Source organism: Myotis lucifugus, unplaced genomic scaffold (assembly GCF_000147115.1).
Source record: "Myotis lucifugus unplaced genomic scaffold, Myoluc2.0 scaffold_0, whole genome shotgun sequence".
NCBI classification, from domain to species: domain Eukaryota; kingdom Metazoa; phylum Chordata; class Mammalia; order Chiroptera; family Vespertilionidae; genus Myotis; species Myotis lucifugus.
Window position 1 is genome coordinate 6,556,754 of NW_005871048.1, and position 19,784 is coordinate 6,576,537.

At 37.9% G+C, this 19,784-nt stretch overlaps 1 pseudogene; it reads left to right on the forward strand.

Annotated features, from left to right (window-relative positions):
* The first annotated feature begins 1,464 nt into the window (after positions 1–1,464).
* Positions 1,465–1,708, forward strand: LOC102429131 (annotated as a pseudogene).
* Positions 1,709–19,784: the final 18,076 nt, after the last annotated feature.

Here is a 19,784-nt window from a genome sequence, read left to right on the forward strand (position 1 = left end):
GTGATAATATCAGGTAGATAAGATAATTTTTCTTCAACGTCAGCATTGTAAATACTATAAAACAGCCATAAAATTTTCTGTAAGACCATAAATTTTATAGTGTCTCATAACAAAAAAGGGTCTATATAGAAATATGTACTGAAATGGTCTCTATATTTTATACCACAAATATCTGAGGTCAGTCCTGATTTGGTCTTATAAAAATTTAGTTTCTTAGTTATTTTTTATATATTACTGATAGCGTTAATTGATTGTTTACCTTTTAAAACAATCTGAAGAAAGGTATCTAGCCAAAACTAACTTAGAAGATTTTGAATAGCCTTTAAGATTATTTCTTGAGAATAAACAAACAATCAGGAGCACATTAATATTTTTAAATTTATTTTTAATTTTTTTGTGTTTAGTGTGTGCCCGGTCCTCTTCTTTTTCCTTCTCTTCCTCCTTTTCTTCTTTTGACATTAGTTTTTGAAGCCACTAAAAAACTTTAAAGATTTAGTAGAAGGCTATTCTTTCACTTTTTCGGCTTAATAACCTCATTTGGACCTTCATGATGAGGTTATAATATGGAAGAATAGATCCTTTAGAACTCTTTCCTTTGATTAGTTACATAACTTGGTACATTCAAACAACTGAATGCTATGTAGTGATTGAGTGATTTTATAGCTTTCTATTAATTAACATGGAAAGATATTCATTAAATAAAAGGGAAAAAAGATGCTCAAGGTACATCGTTAAGTGAAGAGGCAGAATATCAGAATACAAAACAGTATGATTCCATATGTTTAATGTATAAATTTAAAAACAGAAATAATAGCTAAAGTTTGTTAATCTGAGATTATGTGCCTGGTATTGTACTAAGCACTTTGTACTCATTAGCCTATTTAATTCTCATAATCACCTATTAAGGTACCTGCTCTTACACCCACTCCCTCCTTTGAGAAATTTAAGCACAGAGACATAAAGTCACTTGCTCAAGGTCACATAGTTAGTAAGAATTAGATCTGGGATTTGAACCCAGGAAGTCTGGTTCCACAACTTTAATTCTTAATCTCTTGGCTATAAAAATTGTACCAAAATATTGATGGTGTTACTTGAGGGTGGTATAAAATGAGTTATTTTCATTTTTGTTCCTTTATGCATTGTCACTGTTTTTTTTCTTCAATTAGTATGTATTACGTTCAAATTAGAAAAGCGAATTTTGGGGTGAAAATGAAGAATTCCTCCACCACCTAAAGAACGTAGCAATAAATGCAACATATACTTAAATGACATCATACAATTTACGGTTCAGCCTAGCAGTCTAAACTAAACTTTAATTCTTTAAGAATTATACATTACTGACCATCTTGGTCGGCTGGGCCGTGGTGTCGGGTGGTGGCGGCGGGAGGTAGGAGGGTAGGTGGGCTGGGTCGCACGCTCTGGTCTTGGCCTTGCCTCCCTCTCCGGTTCCGCCAGGGGCCCACGATGCCGCAGTTCCAGACATGGGAGGAGTTCAGTCTACCTCGCGGACCCTATGAAGGCACGTGTGGTTCTCAAATATAGGCATTCTGATGGGAGTTTGTGTATTAAAATAACAGGTGATTTAGTTTGTTTGGTGTATAGAACAGACCAAGCTCAAGATGTAAAGGACATTGAGAAATTCCACAGTCAACTGATGCGATTTATGGCAGCCAAGGAATCCCGCAGTGTTGCCATGGAAATGGACTGATTGGTTTGAAATGAACACTGTTTGCCACATTCTTAGGAAATAAATGTCTTTTGAATTTGAGGAAGTGTTGGGACAGAAAATCCTTACTGTCCATAGATTCCATATATTTAATGTCTATATTCCATATATTTAATGGACACTGATAGACTGAAGCCACCATATTACAGGACATTTGTCACATATTTCCCATGTGGAGTTTCTCAGAAGGACTAAGGATTATGTGAACTGTTAAATCTCTGCATACCTCTTTGATACCCCTGCCCATTCCTCTCATTACTTAACCAAGGTGCTAAGCACGACTATCACAACTGTTATGTTTCTACTAAGCCAGAAGAATATTATTTGATACTTATATCTGTAACCTGAATTTTACCAACTAATGTAATGTTCATATGTTGATTCCTACATTAAAATATTTTTTGTTGAAAAATAAAGAATTATACATTACAGATAAGAATATCAAAACTTTGCCATGTAGTGAGTTCTCTAGTCAAAGATGAGTCATTGGCAAAGAATAGGCAATGTAATCCAGTATATCCAAGGACCTGAATTATATTTTAAAATTTAGATGGTGATGGGTGATATATATATATATGTATTTATTAAAAGTCCTAGGGCACAAGTGTACAAGATTAACATGCCCTGCCCTGGTCACCTTCTAAACAAGCTAAAAACACTGCCTTCCACCTTGCCTGCCTACTGATTGATACTGGACACCTTCTCACTGAATGACAAGAAAAAGGCTTTAAGGCTTCTCTGAACTCAGTCATAAAATGCTGCCAAATTCACATTGTCATACTTCACTATTGTTAAATAATGCAGAAGAATAACTGTTTTATCAGTCTGATGACTTTTCTGTTTTATAAATTATGTCTTTTCAAATGAGAGAAATCCCTCCCTCCTATATATTATAGTTTAACTCTGTTTAGTGTTAAGTCAATCTAGAAGAAACCTCAGAGAAGTATAATTTTTTCATTTTTTAAGATAACCCAAGAAGTATCATCTATTTCATTAAAAAAAATTTTTTTTTTTAGAAAACCCAATTTAGTCCTTAAATAGATATCAGACTATTATGTACAAGTCTGCAAAGTTTCAGGAGTCCTTGTGACCCGGCAATTGAAGCAGTGTTTATTGAGTAAATACTCTATGTATTTCTAGCAGGACTTTGCTAGAATTGTTGGGAAAGAAAAGAAACATAAATACCTGTCACTGTTCTATCACTCCCATTTATTTCTTGTGTTTCACAGGTCGAGGGAAAGTTAGAAATTGCAATTTAAAAATCAGATGTTCCCAAATAGAGAGGAGAGAACAGTTAGGTATCAAGTGGTAATTGGGATGTTCAGTATTAGATAGATTGACTTGTAGTCATGTTGTTTGCTATTTCTTTTTTCTTTTTTTTTATATATTTTATTGATTTTTTTTTTTTTTTTACAGAGAGGAAGGGAGAGAGATAGAGAGCTAGAAACATCGATGAGAGAGAAACATCGACCAGCTGCCTCCCGCACGCCCCCCACTGGGGATGTGCCAGCAACCCAGGCACATGCCCTTGACCGGAATCGAACCTGGGACTCCTCAGTCCGCAGGCCGACGCTCCATCCACTGAGCCAAACCGGTTTTGGCGTTGTTTGCTATTTCTAAAACTGAGCAAGAGGATGTAAATAAGATAAAGTGGAGATTTTTTAAAATTGTAAGCAATATATATACATATTTCAAAAAAAGTTAAACTATACAGAGAAAGAAAAAATCATTCAAAATCTACCTGCTCACATATAAACATGTTCTTATTTTAATGTAGCTCCTGACTTTTTGTTATACACATCTATTGCAAAAAATAAAAGGACCAAGGGATTTGCTTTCTCACTTAATAATATCCCTTTGAATTTTCCTGTTAATAAATCTAATGCTACATTATCATTTTTAATAGTTATTTTTATTGTAAGAGAGCATTGTAATAAATGATTTAATTATTCCCATCTTTTTGGAGATATGGGTTATTTCAAGGTGTTTTTTAATATTATATTCAATGCCACCACATACATACAGACACATATAATTACACATATACATATGTATATGCTTATATGATATGTGTATGCATACATTTTTGCTCTTTCATTTGATTTTTTCCTTAGGATTTATTACTGGAATTGGAATTGTTGCATCAGAAGGTAGGTATATTTACATCTTTTTAAGAAAATATTTTTCAATTACAGTTGACATACAATGTTGCATTAGTTCCACATGTACAACATAGTGATTAGACATTTATATAACTTACGAAGTTATAACCCAAATAAATCTATTATCCATCTAACACCATACATAGTTATAATACTATTATTGACTATGTTCCTTATGCTATACTTTACATCTCCATGACTATTCTTATAGTTGGCAATCTGTACTTCTTAATCCCTTTCATATTTTTCACCCATTCCCCCCCACCCCCATGCCTCCTCCCATTTGGCAACCATCAATATTATCAGTTTGCTCTCCAGAAAGGTATGGCCGCTTCATCCCCTGGCCCACAAAATGAGACAAATCACCAGTACCTAGTACTATCAGCTTTTAGATACTTAAGACTGTTCTAAGTAAAAAGAAATTCTCTCCTCTTTTAAAATTAGCTTTATTTTGGTTACAAGTAGGTTGTCTTTTCATTTTGTTGATGGTTTCCTTTGCTGTGCAAATCTTGAGAAAAAAGAACAAAGTTGGAGGAATCATGTTACCTGATATCAAACTATACTATAAGGCCATAGTGACCAAAACAGAATGATGTTGGCATGAAAACAGAGATGTAGGTCAATGGGACAGAACAGAGAGCCCAGAAATAAACCCAGGCCTTTAGGGTCCATTCATATTTGACAAAGGAGGTAAGGACATACGATGGGGTAAAGATAGTCTACTCAATAAATGGTGTTGTGAAAATTGGACAAAAATGTGCAAAAAAAAAGAGAAAAAGAAAAGAAAGAAACCAGACCACCTTTTTTTTTTTTTACCACACACAGGAATAAACTGAAAATGGATTAAAGACTTAAATGTTACACTCAAAACCATAAAAATTCTAGAAGAAAACAGGCAGTAAAATCTTGGACATTTCTCATATCAATATTGGTTTCTGATATATCTCCTAGGGTAAGGGAAACAAAAGAAAAAAATAGACAAATGGGACTACATCAAACTAAAAAGTATTTGTACTATTTTTAAAGGGTCATGAATCTGACCTTTTTATTTGGTAACTGAAAGGGAGCAGAAAGGACAATAATTCAGCTGTGGCCAACGTAAGAAGTTTTGGTGAATGCTTGCCAAATACCATTTACACCCACACATTCGCAAAGCAAATAGTGATCCTGTTGCACAGCCTAGCTCCATGTGTTCCGTCAAATTTCCTCTGAAGAAATCATAAAGTGAGCTGCCACCCACAATTCAAGTTGGTTATATGTTACCCCTGGCTTTTAATGAAAATGCAAAACCCACGGGTCCAATTCTCCTACTTGGCTCTGTATGTGTAAAGGGCGAGTTGAATAGAAATAATTAAGGACAGACTGGGAACTTTTGAAAAAAACTAAACTAGGGATTACCTCAGATGCACTAGGAGTTGTTTAAATTCTTTTTGACCCTGTCTTATAAACAGAGCCTGTTTTAGTAACCTGGACTGTTTTGCAAGGTTGACTGGTCAACATCGCATCTCCCTGTGAGGTAGGTTCCTAAGCATTTAATCAAACATGAGACTAAGAGATAGAAGTAATAGTATGCTTAGTATCTGAATTATGACCCCAGGACATGTTATATAGACTCTTTAAAAGAAAAGGGTTTTCACACTTGTGTTTCTGATTCAGTTGGGGCCATACTTTCATTGCCACATGGACTTTCAGAGGCTCCAAGCTCATTTTGATTGCTGGTGCAAGGGTGTAATATATTTCAGTAATTTGGCATTTGTTTATTATTATTGTCACTGAATCTGCACATTTGAAATTTATTTTTAGTTAATGAATGCTGTAGTACAAGAGTGGGCCTCTCAGACGCCAATAGGGTATACTAAGACCCTAGTGTCAATTAAAAGTTGAGTAATGGTTTCTGTATTTATTTTTCTTTTCTGTTTGGCAACTTTTATAGATTTGGGGGCAAATTCTTTCAGTATTCTAAGATATAATCCTTTTGAAGGTATGTACTAAACACTAGCAACTGGTAAATTGTGAAGTGTAAATAAAATACAGATAATTTTTTGGTACAAGTTTTATGAGAGGTTAAAATAATGACATAATCTTTTAATTTTATCATAAATGGATGTTTTATAATCTTAAAAACAAAGTATGGTCTGTAAGATAATAGAATCTGAATTTAAAGAATTGAAGAAGGTGATTCTGATTCACAGATCTTGTGAGTGGATATTAGAGTAGAAGGCATTATGTTTTCAATAGCAGTTGGTGGAATTATGCATAGTGAGGACTACCCATTTGCTTATTATGTTTAAATTGGATCTCATGAGGTTTCTGTGAGAATTTAATAAATTAAATATAATGTGTCTAGCATATTGCCTTGCTAGCCTAGAGCAGGGGCTCAAGGAATGTTGCTCTCTTAAAAAATTAATATACCCAGCTTCCCTGATACTGGCACCACCAGGAATTGTTATCCCATTTTACAGATAAAGAAACAGGGTTAAAGACATTAAGAAAATTTTCCTAATTCACATAGTGTTAGAACTGAGATTCAAACCCAGGCTGTTGATACTGGAGCTTAACTACTATGATATTCAATAGTGTTCCCTAAACTTTGGCACCTCTGGTAGCATATATGAAATTATTTTAAGTGAAATACAAACACAGCTTTTAAAATGTAATGGATAGCCTGGCCAGTGTGGTTCAGTGGTTGAGTGTCGACCTAGGAACCAGGAGGTCCATGGTTCGATTCCCAGTCAGGGCACATGGCCGGGATGTGGGCTCGATCCCCAGTGGGGGGTATGCAGGAGGCAGCTGACCAGTGATTCTCTCTCATCATTGATGTTTCTTTCTTTTTCTTTTCTTTTTTATTTCAGAGAGGAAGGAAGAGGGAGAGAGAGATAGAAACACCAATGATGAGAGAGAATCATTGATCAGCTGCCTTCTGCCCGGCCCCCACTGGGGATCGAGCCAGCAACCCGGGCATGTGCCCTTGACCGGATGGAACCTGGGACCCTTCAGTCCGCAGACCGACACTCTATCCACTGGGCCAAAACAGGTAGGGCTCATCAATGATGTTTCTACTCTCTCCCTCTCCTTTCTTCTTTGAAATCAATGAAAAATATATTTAAAAAATGTAATGCATAAATATGTGCATATCTATATAATTATTTCTACTAGCCTCACAATCCATTCTTTCCTGTGTCCTATTTGCAAAGAAAAGTAATTGCCTTGTAAGTAAATTAAAATAGCTGCAGTATTCCTGCAGCACCTTTGGAATTTTTGTTTATTATTTTTATTTAAATATCAGCTTTATTGAGAAATAATTTATACATCATCAGATTCACCCTTTTAAAGTGTGCAATTCAGTGACTTTTAGTATATTCACCAAGTATATTGATCACTACTATCTAATTCCAGGACATTTTCATTATCTTCAAAAGAAATCCCATAGGCATTAAGTAATCATTGCCCATTCTCCCATTCCCTCAGTCTACCAAAACCCACTAATTTACATTTTGTATCTATGCATTTACCTATTTTGGATATCTATTATGAATAAATATTTATATGGCCTTTAGTATCTAGCTTTATTCAATTAGCATAGTGTTTTCAAGGTTCATTCATTTGTATCAGGCACTAGTATTTGATTCTTTGTATGACCAAATAACATTCCATTGTGTGGATGCACCACATTTTCTTCACCCATCCATCAGTTAGTTGGACATTTAGGTTGTTTCCACTTTTTGGCTATTAGGGATCATGCTGCTATGAACATCCACATACAAGTATTTGAGTTCCTGTTTTCAAATCTTTTGGGTAATGTTACCTAGTAGTAGGATTGCTTGGTCTTATGATAACTCTATGTTTAACTTTTTGAGGAATCAAACTGTTTTCCATAGTGGCTATACCATTTTACATTTCCATTAGCAGTATATGAGAGTTCCAATTTTCTCCTATCCTCACCAACACTTGTTATAGCCACACTCATGAGTATGAAGTAGCATATGTGTTTATCTCCATAAATATAATTATCACATTAAACTCATGGTATTATTTATTTTCCATTTATGGAAGTGATAATATTTCTTAACTATGACTTTATTTAAGTAGACACAAGTGAATAATGTAAAGAAAATAGTAGATAAGTAATATATGGATGAGATGTGTATATGACAAAATTTGTGAATAGTTACTTTATAAAAAAAATATTTGCAGTATCCCTGAAACCTTGGGGCAAATTACCTAATTTCCTTGAGCTTCCTCATCTGTAACAAAAGGGGGCCCTGGACAGTTATGAGAATTAAATGGGCTAATATTCATAAAGTGCTTTAAGCAGTGCCTGTATAGATGTGTGCAAAATAGAGAAGATGGTATTGAATGATTAAAGTTTGAGAAAAGCTTGTAAGTAATGCACTTTATTAACAGGGACTCCTTCTATTGCGGGTACTCAAGTCAATGTTTAATAAAATGAATGGTGGAGTGAATGTAATTGTGGCGTTAAATTGCCCTACTTACCCTGGGTTTATGAGGCAAGGTGCTGTAGAAATGGAGAATTTTCTTGCAGTGGGAGTGGCCTGGCACACACAACCACAGGCAGGTCACTGCTGACATTCTGCCACAGAAAAGAAATTCAAGCCGTCTGCCAGCACCAGCCACTACTCCAGATCCTGGTGCTGCCAGGAAAGGGTGAGAAACACCAGTCTCGGTTCCTCCTGGATTCTTGGGTTTTTCCTTTCCCTTTTCCTTTCTATGATCCCTCTCCTGCCCTCCACTCCGCTGCCTTCTGTTTTTTTTCTAATAATTTTCTAATTAACTGGTGAGGCTAAACTTCAGTTCTCCCTCCTTTTGGCCATGACAGAAAGGACAGTCTACACTATGACAAAAAATATTCATGGTCTTTATGGTGAGATTTGGTCTAGAACTCATTCTCTGGAAAGGTCATGGCCGCAGTCAACAGTAGCCACTTGACCTTTTGGGAAGTGGTACATTAAAACAACTCCCTTCTTTTATCAAATCCTTGCTCTCACACTTGGGTTTTAAAATTTAAACATCCATGAGTGAAATGGCCAAATTAAAGTGATTGTTCCACATTAGATTAGACACAAAGAACTTACTTGAGTAGAGCAAGAGAGTTAATGAAGAAAAATATTCACTGATATAAAAAAGACTTTAATTTTCACTTACAGAATTATGAGCAGTGTAATGTTCTCTGCTCAGCAGTGCCACTGTTTTATGCTCCTTACAGTTAATAACTTATTCTAGGTATTAAATCTGTCACATTCCTTTTACTTGGGCCTGCCGAGAAGAATTTACAGCAGGAGACTTAGAACTGACCCAGCAATTTCAAAACATAACACAGATATGAATCCAATTATTCTCCATCTAAATGCTGACACTTATGCCCTGCATTGATGTGACATTTGAACCAGTCGTATTTAATATCTAACTCATCAAAGCTGATCCAGAAATAAAAGTAAAGGAATTATTTCACACCCACTTTCAGAATAGAGTTTAAACAAAAACAACAATAAAAAAAGAGAGTTTGTCAGCCTGCTCTATGTAATTTAGATACTGACATAAAACATATTTTTAAAAGTTGGTTAAAGAACTGAATGTGAGCTCCCCCCCAGAGTGCTGGTCTTTTCCCTCTTACCGACTATTTTGCTGTGAAAAATAAAGAGTTGCTTGTACAAGTTCATAAAACAAAACAAATCACTTCTGCAGCAGGAATGCATCAGCGGCTCGCTGCTCAGGTCTAGGGTTCCTGCCAAATGCTCGGATCATTTCTGTTTTTATTCTTTCTAAAATCAGCAACTGGAGCTGCTTAAGATGTTTTCCATATAAAAATGTAACTAGATCAAAAAGTGGCCTTTCGAAGGGAAAGGGGGTGGCCAGGGGAGATTCCTTTGAAAAAATAATGCGAAAGTTCAGGGTTGTGGTATAAGTAAAAATTACTTTTAGTAGGCATAAAACGAGGGACTCTATGTTATCCCTCTATAATGGAGAGAATGGGGGACATTCTAGGACTGGCTTAAAAGCGATAAGTAAAAAGATTGTTAATTAGCGCTTCAACCAAGAAGGAAAGGGGCCATTTTCTTGTTCTCAGTGTTGAAGGAAGCAAAAGGAACCAGCAGATTAAGAGATAATAATGCATCAGGAGAGAGATTGAAAGATGATAGATAGATAGATAGATAGATAGATAGATGAATGGATAGATACCAACTGCGTGAATGTGCACACACTCAAAACACACTTGCTGCTTTTTGTAAAGATTAAAATCAAAGTCAAAGCACAGAAAACAGGTTAGTCACAACACCCTTCTTATGTTGGACCCAAACTAGGTTCTATGTGGAGGAAAAATTTACACCTTCGGGGGACATGTCTGACCTCTAATGGATGATATGATAATGAAGGGACTGATTACCCAGCCACCCTCCAGAAAACATTTCTTAACCATCTTTTTACACCGTGTGAATTAGACTTTGGCCTTTGACTCTTGCATTTATGTTATGAGAGACTAATCCCCAGTCGGTTATAGTCACAAAGGGGAACAAAGCCAACGCAATATGAAGCAATCCAGAATCTCTAGAAACCAGAGAGAGATACTTCTCAGCAACACTCCTAACACAGCAGGAGCAACCCAGCAATTTCAAAATTGCAGTGATTACAGTATTGGGGATCAGTGGGATTAGAGGATGGGGAAGGGGGCTTTCAAATAGGACTTTGTACCTCTTAGTGCAGAAGGTAATGTGACAAGCACTCACATACATGCCGCTCGGATGTAACAACTGTTAGCTATTGTGGACTTTGCTTCAGATTCCCTCCCCTCATTTTGTTTTTTAGGACACAAAACATTACAAATACCATGGCGCACTGGTTTGTGTTTCCTGAAAATAATTGTGGAACTCACTCTAGGTTGCTTGTGCAGCAAATCAGCTGAGACTAAGGGTATCCCATCTCCCTGTTGGAGGGCTACTCCCAAGCTCAGCTTCCCATGGCACTGGTGGTTTCTAACCCTGGTAGGAGTTCAACAAATTTCCATGGGCTCCACGATCCTCAAGTGAAGGACAGCTGATTTCCCCAGACAAGTCTACGAACAACTGACATCCAAAATGCTGACCTCCTGGCACCAGGCAGCCTGCACTTCCCCCCATCAACATGAACCCTGACCTATAAAAAAAGGCAGAAAAACAGGAGAGCAATATCCCTCCACTAGCCCTCCACTCACCTGTCTCTGTGCGACGGTGGATGGTGGAGAGATGGAGACCCCGAGTCCCCTCTTTTTGCTGATCCTGGTTCTCTCTGCAGGGAGATACTGTGGGTTTCGTTCCAGACCACCCTAGTAATGCGAATGACACAAGAAAGCGAGTTGTAATCCTTTTGCTAGGGGAAGGTCTTGCCTTTAATTTGTAAGAAACACAACACCTGTGAAGCACAATAAAGTGAAGTAAAATAAAACGAGGTCTGCTGGCACAGGAATTCTCTCTTTGCTCAGTAAAGCCCATCTCTTAACCCATTACAGGTGACATGAAGAATTTGTTTTGAACACCGGTACAGGAAAGATGGCTCTGCAGATGGGATTCACCTGTCGTGGCAGGTGATAATCATAAAAGAACCCACCCTGCAAAAACAGTTTTCTGCTCTTCTGTACCCTTCTCAAATCCCATTTCCATAGTCCTCAGAGGCAGCCACCATCTTGAAGCAGATATGTGCCCATGTTTCTTGTACATATGAATGTATCTACACTTTACATACAGAATTATTTTGTGAGTTTTTAAAATCTACAGGAATGGTTTTATTCTTTTTCTGCAACTTTTTTTTTTTTTTTAGCTCATCATTATTTATCAAAGATCTATCCATGTTGGTTTTGTATTTCACTAAACCTGAGAGTCTTTATGATTTCATAAACTAATTTAATCTGTTGACATTTATTGAGATTATTGAGATGATGATGATGTTGATGATTTTGGTGCTTTCATCTGCTTCCAGGTGCATCAAGTTTCCTTCATGGAATTGCTTATTTGAATTAGCCTGTCTCCATTGATTGTATTCACCTGTTAACCACCACGTATAAGGCTCTTTTATTATCCTGTGTAGACCTCAAAGGGTATTTGTTTTCCCTTCACATCTATCAAGGGAAAATATTCACAGCTAGTTCACTGGTCCATCAGTGGTTCTAAGGCACTATGAAAATTTTGTCATCAATGAATGTATAGATTGTCTACAAGTGGATAAAATAATTTTTTTTTGCCTTGAGACACTATTGATTTTAAGATGGAGCATTATTATATACTAGTAGCCCGGTGCACAAAATTTGTGCACTCGAGGGGGGGGGTCCCTCAGTTATTAAACATTTTACAGCACAACACTCACCACATTGGTGGAGGTGGTGGTCTTGTCAGAATGTGTTATATTATGCAGATGAAAATCTATTTAAACAGATTTGATGTAGATATTTTCAAAGATGGAAGAATTGTCCCTGTCAACTATTTTAGTTGATTCATATCTTCAGTAATTGTCATCATTGCAAAGTTTTCAGTCCCCATATGGATTGCTGGATATAATAGGTCATGCGCTGTCCCTGTCCTTTGTAGCCTTTGTTACCTTAAGGACTCTAGTTTTCCATTTATATGTTTAAGTACCAACCTTACCGGCTTAAAAATGTAAGCTTTTAACACTGCTCTCTCTGTTCCGTATCCTTCCGATAAAAAGTGGAGTTGGGTTGCAGCACAGGAGAGAAATTCAGAAGGGGAATATTGAAGTAATGACTGCAGTAGGAGAAGAGGGAACCTATTTCCCTGGCCACAGGCACTGGCACCCTGGACCACAGGGCTGGTAGCTTCTCCGGGTGGCTGCAGCCTGGGACCTCTGGCCAGTAGCTCTGGCCAGTAGCTTGTCCATCTCCTGGGCTGCAGCCAGCCCCAGGCCCTGGCGCCAGGACCAAAGGTGGCTTCTTCTTCTGTGCTTCAAGGGAGGGTAGTCAGTTAAGTGTCATGCAGAAATAGGCATCACCAATAGGCATCACCAATTGCAGAAGCTGGGTGAGGGGCTGGGAAGCCGCGGCCAGGGAAGCTGGTGGCGGACTCTTCCCTGACCCGCACCCAGCTTCTGTGGTCAGGGATTGCAGAAGCTGGGTTTGGGGCTGGGAAGCTCCCAGGACTGCCAGCTTCGCCTGTGCCCAGCTCCCATCGCTGGCTCCACCCCTACTTCCCAGGGCGGCAAAGGCGCTGGATTCTCTGATCATGGCTGGGGGACAGGGCAAAGACGGCCCTGGGGGCCGCCTTTGCCCTGCCCCCCGGCTCTTAGCTCCCCCCTGGGTTTCCCATCACTGTCAGTGGCAGGGGGCTTCTTCCTGCTTTCCCTTTCGCCTACCTGGATTGTGCCTACATATGCAAATTAACCGCCATCTTTGTTGGCAGTTAACGGCCATCTTAGTTGGCAGTTAATTTGCATATCGCCCTGATTAGCCAATGAGAAGGGTAGCGGTCGTACGTTAATTACCATGTTTCTCTTTTATTAGTGTAGATACTGATAAGAAAAAGTGATGGCTATTAAACTACATGCTGCTTTCTAATAACTTACAATTTTTATTTTGTATGAAAATTTTTATCATTTAAGTCACATGACACTGTCACACCAGCTTTTCCTCCCTGCATAATTTTTTTTAAATTATATTTTTATTGGCACCCGACCCACCTCCAGCTCACTCAAAGAGTCTAGGAGCCAATGGCATGTTCACAAATACTTAAAATCAAGTTCTCTGGAAGTATTTTTTAAAAAGCAGGCTCTGATTTGCATCATTTGCATATCTCTATGATATAAACACTACATAATTCTACCAAGACTCATCTCAGGCCACCTGTCAGATATCACAGAATGTGGAGTTGGGAAGAGAGGTACACAATCAGCTCTCACCAGCCAGAGCCAGCTCGTCACCACTGCAGGAATCCCCCACTCAGCTGGCAGGGTTATTCATAGGAGAACAGAAAACTTTTGCTGACCCATTCTACTTAGAAGAACCCCTCTTTTTAGCTTTCGTCACATCCAGAGTATGTGCTGTAAATCTCCACCTACTTCTTCTTGCCTCTGCTAATCAATCTCATTCTTACCCTCTACCAAGGTGCTTCTGCTGGTCCCATGTAATTTTGAGATCATCTCTTGCCTGGGGAGGCTCTCCCCGACCTTTGTGATAATTACACACTTCTTTATTCCGGACACATATTCTGGATGCCATAGAAATGAATTCTGTGGCGCCTTGAGAAAGGGTTTTGGGGGAGGATGGTTCTTTCTTTTCACTCAAAGAGCCAGCTCCCACCTGGCCCACCATCCGGCTCCCACCCGGCCCACCATCCGGCTCACTCAGCTCGCAGGCTCACTCAGCTCGCATGTGCCCACCCTTGAGGTTTTCGCAGAACCACCTGGGGCAGAGCCTCCGCTCCTCCCCAGGGATGAAGCTGGCAGCCTGGGCTCCTTGCTGGCCCCAAGGCCAGGCCCCCCCCCTTGTCACCCCTCCCCCTGCTTGCCTCCTCCAGGCTGCTGTGGCTTCCATGACCTGGGCACAGCACCTGCCCTGCCTTGCCTTAGCTCAATCCCTGTTGGCTGTGATGCCGTTGCCCCATTTTGCTTCCATTGAAAATGTCTGTGTATTTCCAAACAAAATAAAACCCAAAACATAAAGGGGAGGGAATAAAAGGGAAGTTACAAAATCAAAGTTGTAGTCAGTGTAAAATGGAGTGTTATATCTAGATGAAGTTTTATATAAGCTCCAGTAACCACACAGCAAAAAACCTACAATAGATTCCCAAGAGAGGATTAGGAAGATGCAAGGAAGAAAGGATTCTACCCAGAGTCTCAGAGGGTGGTGGCCCTTCTGATACCTTGATATAGGACTGTGATGCAATAAATTTCTGTTCTCTTTAGCTAAAAATAAAAATAAAATAAAATATATTTTTATTGATTTCACAAAGGAAGGGAGAGATAGAAACATCAATGATGAGAGAGAATCATTGATCGTCTGCCTCCAGCATGTCAAGCCCACAACCCAAGCCCACAACCCAAGCATGTGCCCTTGACAGGAATTGAACGTGAGACCCTTTAGTCCACAGGCCAACGCTCTATCCACTGAGCCAAACCAGCTAGGGCCCTCCCTGCATAATTTTAAAAAAATCTATTCTCAGGATTTGTTAATATCTCTTATATACATAATTTTCCTTTGATAGTCTTTTAGTGTTTATCCCAGGAATAAATATAGTATGGATCTGTGCTCTTTTGTGACCATCCTTTCCTAGGGCCTGCATTCTCAAGAAAATATAATTTGCTCACTACTCCAATGGCATTTGTTGCATTAACATTAAATATATACCCAACTGCTCTGTGTCTGTGCTGTTCACATCTATAATAGCTCTTTGTTTCACAAGCTGAATCACAGCGTAATCTTTTTGAAGATATTTTAAAGTTAATATGAAAAGTCCCCAAGGTGCACCTAACTCATTTGAAGTGCAGATTCTATGAGCAGCAGTGACCACATTTTTGCATACACCGGCCTGGCTGCCATCTGGCCAACAGGAATTTCAAGATCCTAATGATCCTTTAAAATTAATAAACTTCAACAAAAATAAATAAATAAAATTAATAAACTTCATTTTTAAAGAGAATTTTTAGATTCATAGCAAAATTGATTGGAAAATACAGAGTTCCCATATACCCCCCTGCTCCTACATATGTACAGCCTTGCTCCACTATCAACATCCCATACCAGAGGATACACTTGTTACCACTGATGAACCTACATTGACACATCATTATCACCCAACATCCACAGCCAACATCAGAATCCACACTTGGTGTTGTACATTCTGTGAGTCTGGGCAAATGTAGAATGACATATATCTACTATTGTCATACATACAGAGTATTTTCACTGCCTTAAAAATCTCCGCCCTGCCTATTCATCCTTCCCTACCTCCTATCCCCTGGCAACTATTAATTTTTTTTTTGTTACTGTCTCCATAGTTTTGCCTTTTCCAGAATGATGTAGTTTAAACATACAGATGTAGGCTTTTCAGATAGGCATCTTTCCCTTGTTAATATGCATTTTAGTTTCCTCTATGTCTTCTCATGGCTCGATAGTGCATTTCTATTTGGCACTTTTTATCCATTGCCTGAAGGAACTACCGTTTATTTATCTACTTGCTTACTGAAGAAGGACATCTTGGTTGCTTCCAATTTTGGAATTATGAATAAAGCTGCTATAAACACCTGTGTGTTTATTTGGGTTAATATCAAGGAGTGCGATTGCTGGATCATCTAGTAAGAGGATGTTTAGTTTTGTTAGAAACATCAAAGTGTTTTCCATAGTAGCTGTTATCATTTTGCATTCGCACCATCAGTGAATGAGAGCTCCTGTTCCACGTTCTCACCAGCATTTGTTGTTGTCAATGGTCATTATAATAGGTGTGTAGTCGTATCTCATTGTTGTTTCAATTTGCAATACCCTATTACCATTGAACATTGCCCATATGTTCATATGGTTACTTGCCATCGGTATATCTTTGGTGAGATGTCTGTTAAGACGTTTGGTCCATTTTTTAATCGGGTTGTTCATCTTATTGTGGAGTTTTAAGAGTTTTTTTTTTAATATTTTGGATAGTAGTTCTTTATCAGATGTGCCTTTTGCAAATATTTTCTACGCATCTAAGACTTGTCTTATCCTCTTCAAGATGCCACTGATTTTAAGACATAATTTCAAATAGATAAAAATGTGAAAAATATGCATTTTAGAAATCAGTGAAACATAGTAAGTAGTTTAAGCAAAGATCTTAATGAGCCAGCAATGGCAACCAAGAAGAAGGGGTCAAGTCTTGGTTATCATGGACAGTAGATGACAGAAGGCTGAGTATGAGGCAATCTGATCCCCAAAACAATAGTCTGGAATGATGGGTCAAATTTCATAGGAAGCAATGTAATAGTAACAAACATAAAACCCTATACTGAAGTTCAAACAAAATAAAACAAAACAACAGTACAAGATAGAGTAGAACTGATATACCAAGCATTTGACATTGTGAAAAATTGGCTGTAAGTCCAATGATGTGAGGTAACTGGAAAAAAAATATACATATGAATTGTGTCTTATGTAGTTATCCAAAGTCACATGCAGTGCATTTAGGAATGAGTCTAAACAACAATAGAAAATACACATCGTCACCCCTCACTATCAGAAATATTAAATTTGTAAGCCATGAGTGTCCAGATTCACATTTCTCATCTCATGTTTACTCAGGAGCATATATTCACTGGGTGGCAGTATCCCTTTTTATTTATTTTTTCTGAAATGTGTAGTAGTATTAGTGCAAATTAAATGCATGTATGATGTAGATTCACTATAATATTAGACTTTACTAATATAAGAGTAATTTACACCAGACAGGTGAGGGTACATCTGGAACATTCCGTCCAATCCTGCATGACACATTTATAGAAAGTTGTTGACAAATGTGCAGAGGGCATTGTTATTAATAAGGAATTGTCCTGGTGACACAACACATTCTATTAAGAAGAGGGGTACTTAGTTTGGAGAAGGCAGCTTGAAAGCTGTCTTCGAGTAGCTGAAAGGCTGTCATGTGGAAGATGGATTAGATTTAAGATGTGTCTCCCTGAAGTCAATACAATACTCCACGTGTGGTCAACTTGTAGGGATCTCAATGGGAAGATAATTAGACTTTTCCTTGAGGACTGGAACTGTAACCAAAGACTGCAGTGGCTTTCTTAGATACATCATATGATTGCCTCATGTTACACTTTCAATCATTGAAAAGTCCAGTTCTTCTCACATGATTTGGGTTTAAGACAGCTCTGCCTAATTCTGTGCATGCAAAATTAAGTTTTTCACCTTAGTGATGGGCTTTATATTTTTCTTATAAAAAATGAAATTTTATTAGCTTGCTCTTCAAATTCAGTTTGCTAAGGATTTTTTTGTAATACTAATTGTCTGAATTTGCTCTCTTGTCTAGATGCTTTTGTAATTCACAAATAAGGTATAATTGTTCTATAATTTTCATCCAAGATATTAAAGAAAAACATTGAACAAGATGGAACTAAGTGCAAACTAAGGAAGGATTCGACTGAAATCTCCCTCTAATTTGATGCCAGTTCATAAATTGTTATTCTTCATTTTTTTCCATTAGAATATCACAAAGTTGAGAATTATTATCTTTATGACTTTTCCTTAAAAACAGGTAAATAGTATGATTGAAAAAAATTAGCTTTGCTTGTTATAAATTATTCTTATTGCAACCATGCTGGCTAATTGCAATCATTTCCTAAATGCTTCCAAATTATTTAAATATCCAAAAGTTGTTCTTTGTTGCTGGAGATCAGTGTAAAATGAATTTTATAGGTTTTGATTTCTGGACCATGGCTTTATCGTCCTTTTGAAAATTGGTACATTTTTCTATTTCCCACTCTTCTGGCATCTCTCCCATTTTCTGTGGCAGACTTTCAGTTACCACAGATGTGATTTGTCTGAGTGAAGGCACCTAAACTTAATCAAAACAGCAAAATTATGACAGTGATCATACATGGGGATTAATTTGTAGAGTCAGTGTATAAAGTGAAAATTGAGTAGAGACAAAAGGACTCTTGAAATCTCTTAAACTGCCCCCACAGGGCATGATTTTGGTATACAATTCTGTATGTATGTGATAGATACATCTCTAATAGATACAGTGTCATATAGCATATTGTAACATACATATATAATGCACTTAGTAATGTATAGTGTAAAATAAAGACTACCTATGGAAAAACCTAGTGCATACACTCTGAGGACACAGGGGCTGGAGACACCCAGGGGCAACAAACTCCATGGTTTCCTGCCAGGTAGACCATACAGTTTAAGGGAATTCAATGGATGAATGTGAAAGAAACTTACAATTTTTCTGACTTTGAGTTTTTAGAGTTTCATTGCCATGAATGACGTACCCCGTAATGCCATCCCAGTGTAACTTGTCCTCTCTCTTGGCCTTTATTTCTTCCTCAAGCTCACTTTATTCTGCTCTAAAGGAGTGGTGTGTGCAAAAGAATCTCAAAGGTAGAAAGTCAGAATATCTGGTAATCTTGAGTCATAAAAGAATCCTGCCTGTCACGTGTGGGAGGTTTTATTTCCCACTGTGTCCCCCCCTTAAATCTGTTAAGAATTATTACATGAAGCCTTCATCATTCCAGCATCTTGTTGGTCTCTTCCTCCACATCATCTAACCCAGTGATGGCGAACCTTTTGAGCTCGGCATGTCAGCATTTTGAAAAACCCTAACTTAACTCTGGTGCCGTGTCACATATAGAAATTTTTTTGATATTTGCAACCATAGTAAAACAAAGATTTATATTTTTGATATTTATTTTATATATTTAAATGCCACTTAACAAAGAAAAATCAACCAAAAAAAAATGAGTTCGCGTGTCACCTCTGACATGCGTGTCATAGGTTCGCCATCACTGATCTAACCTGTTATTCACACTCCAAATCCTTTCTATTACAGGAATCCCCTCCAGCTGGAAGGTAACATGACAGAAGAACCCGTATCCTCAATCTCTTAAATTTCCCGGTGGTGGGTGATATTAAAAAAAATAGTCCTGAAGTTTCCTTTAGAGATAAAAAAACAACACCACCAAATGCTAGAAACTAGATTCTGAATTAGAGAGCCCTTATATCAAATTCTATCTATTTGGGCGAAGAAATGTGAAACCTTGAGGGACTGCACAGATGATTCAGATAAACATTTTATTCTCCTCCCTCCTCCCACCCAAGCTATTGAGAATCGTATTTAAAAGCAAACCAGACCTGAGCTGTTTGCATTTCCTATATTCACTGTTCACCCTGTGCAATTGCTCACTCAGTTCTCTTGCAAACACGAAAC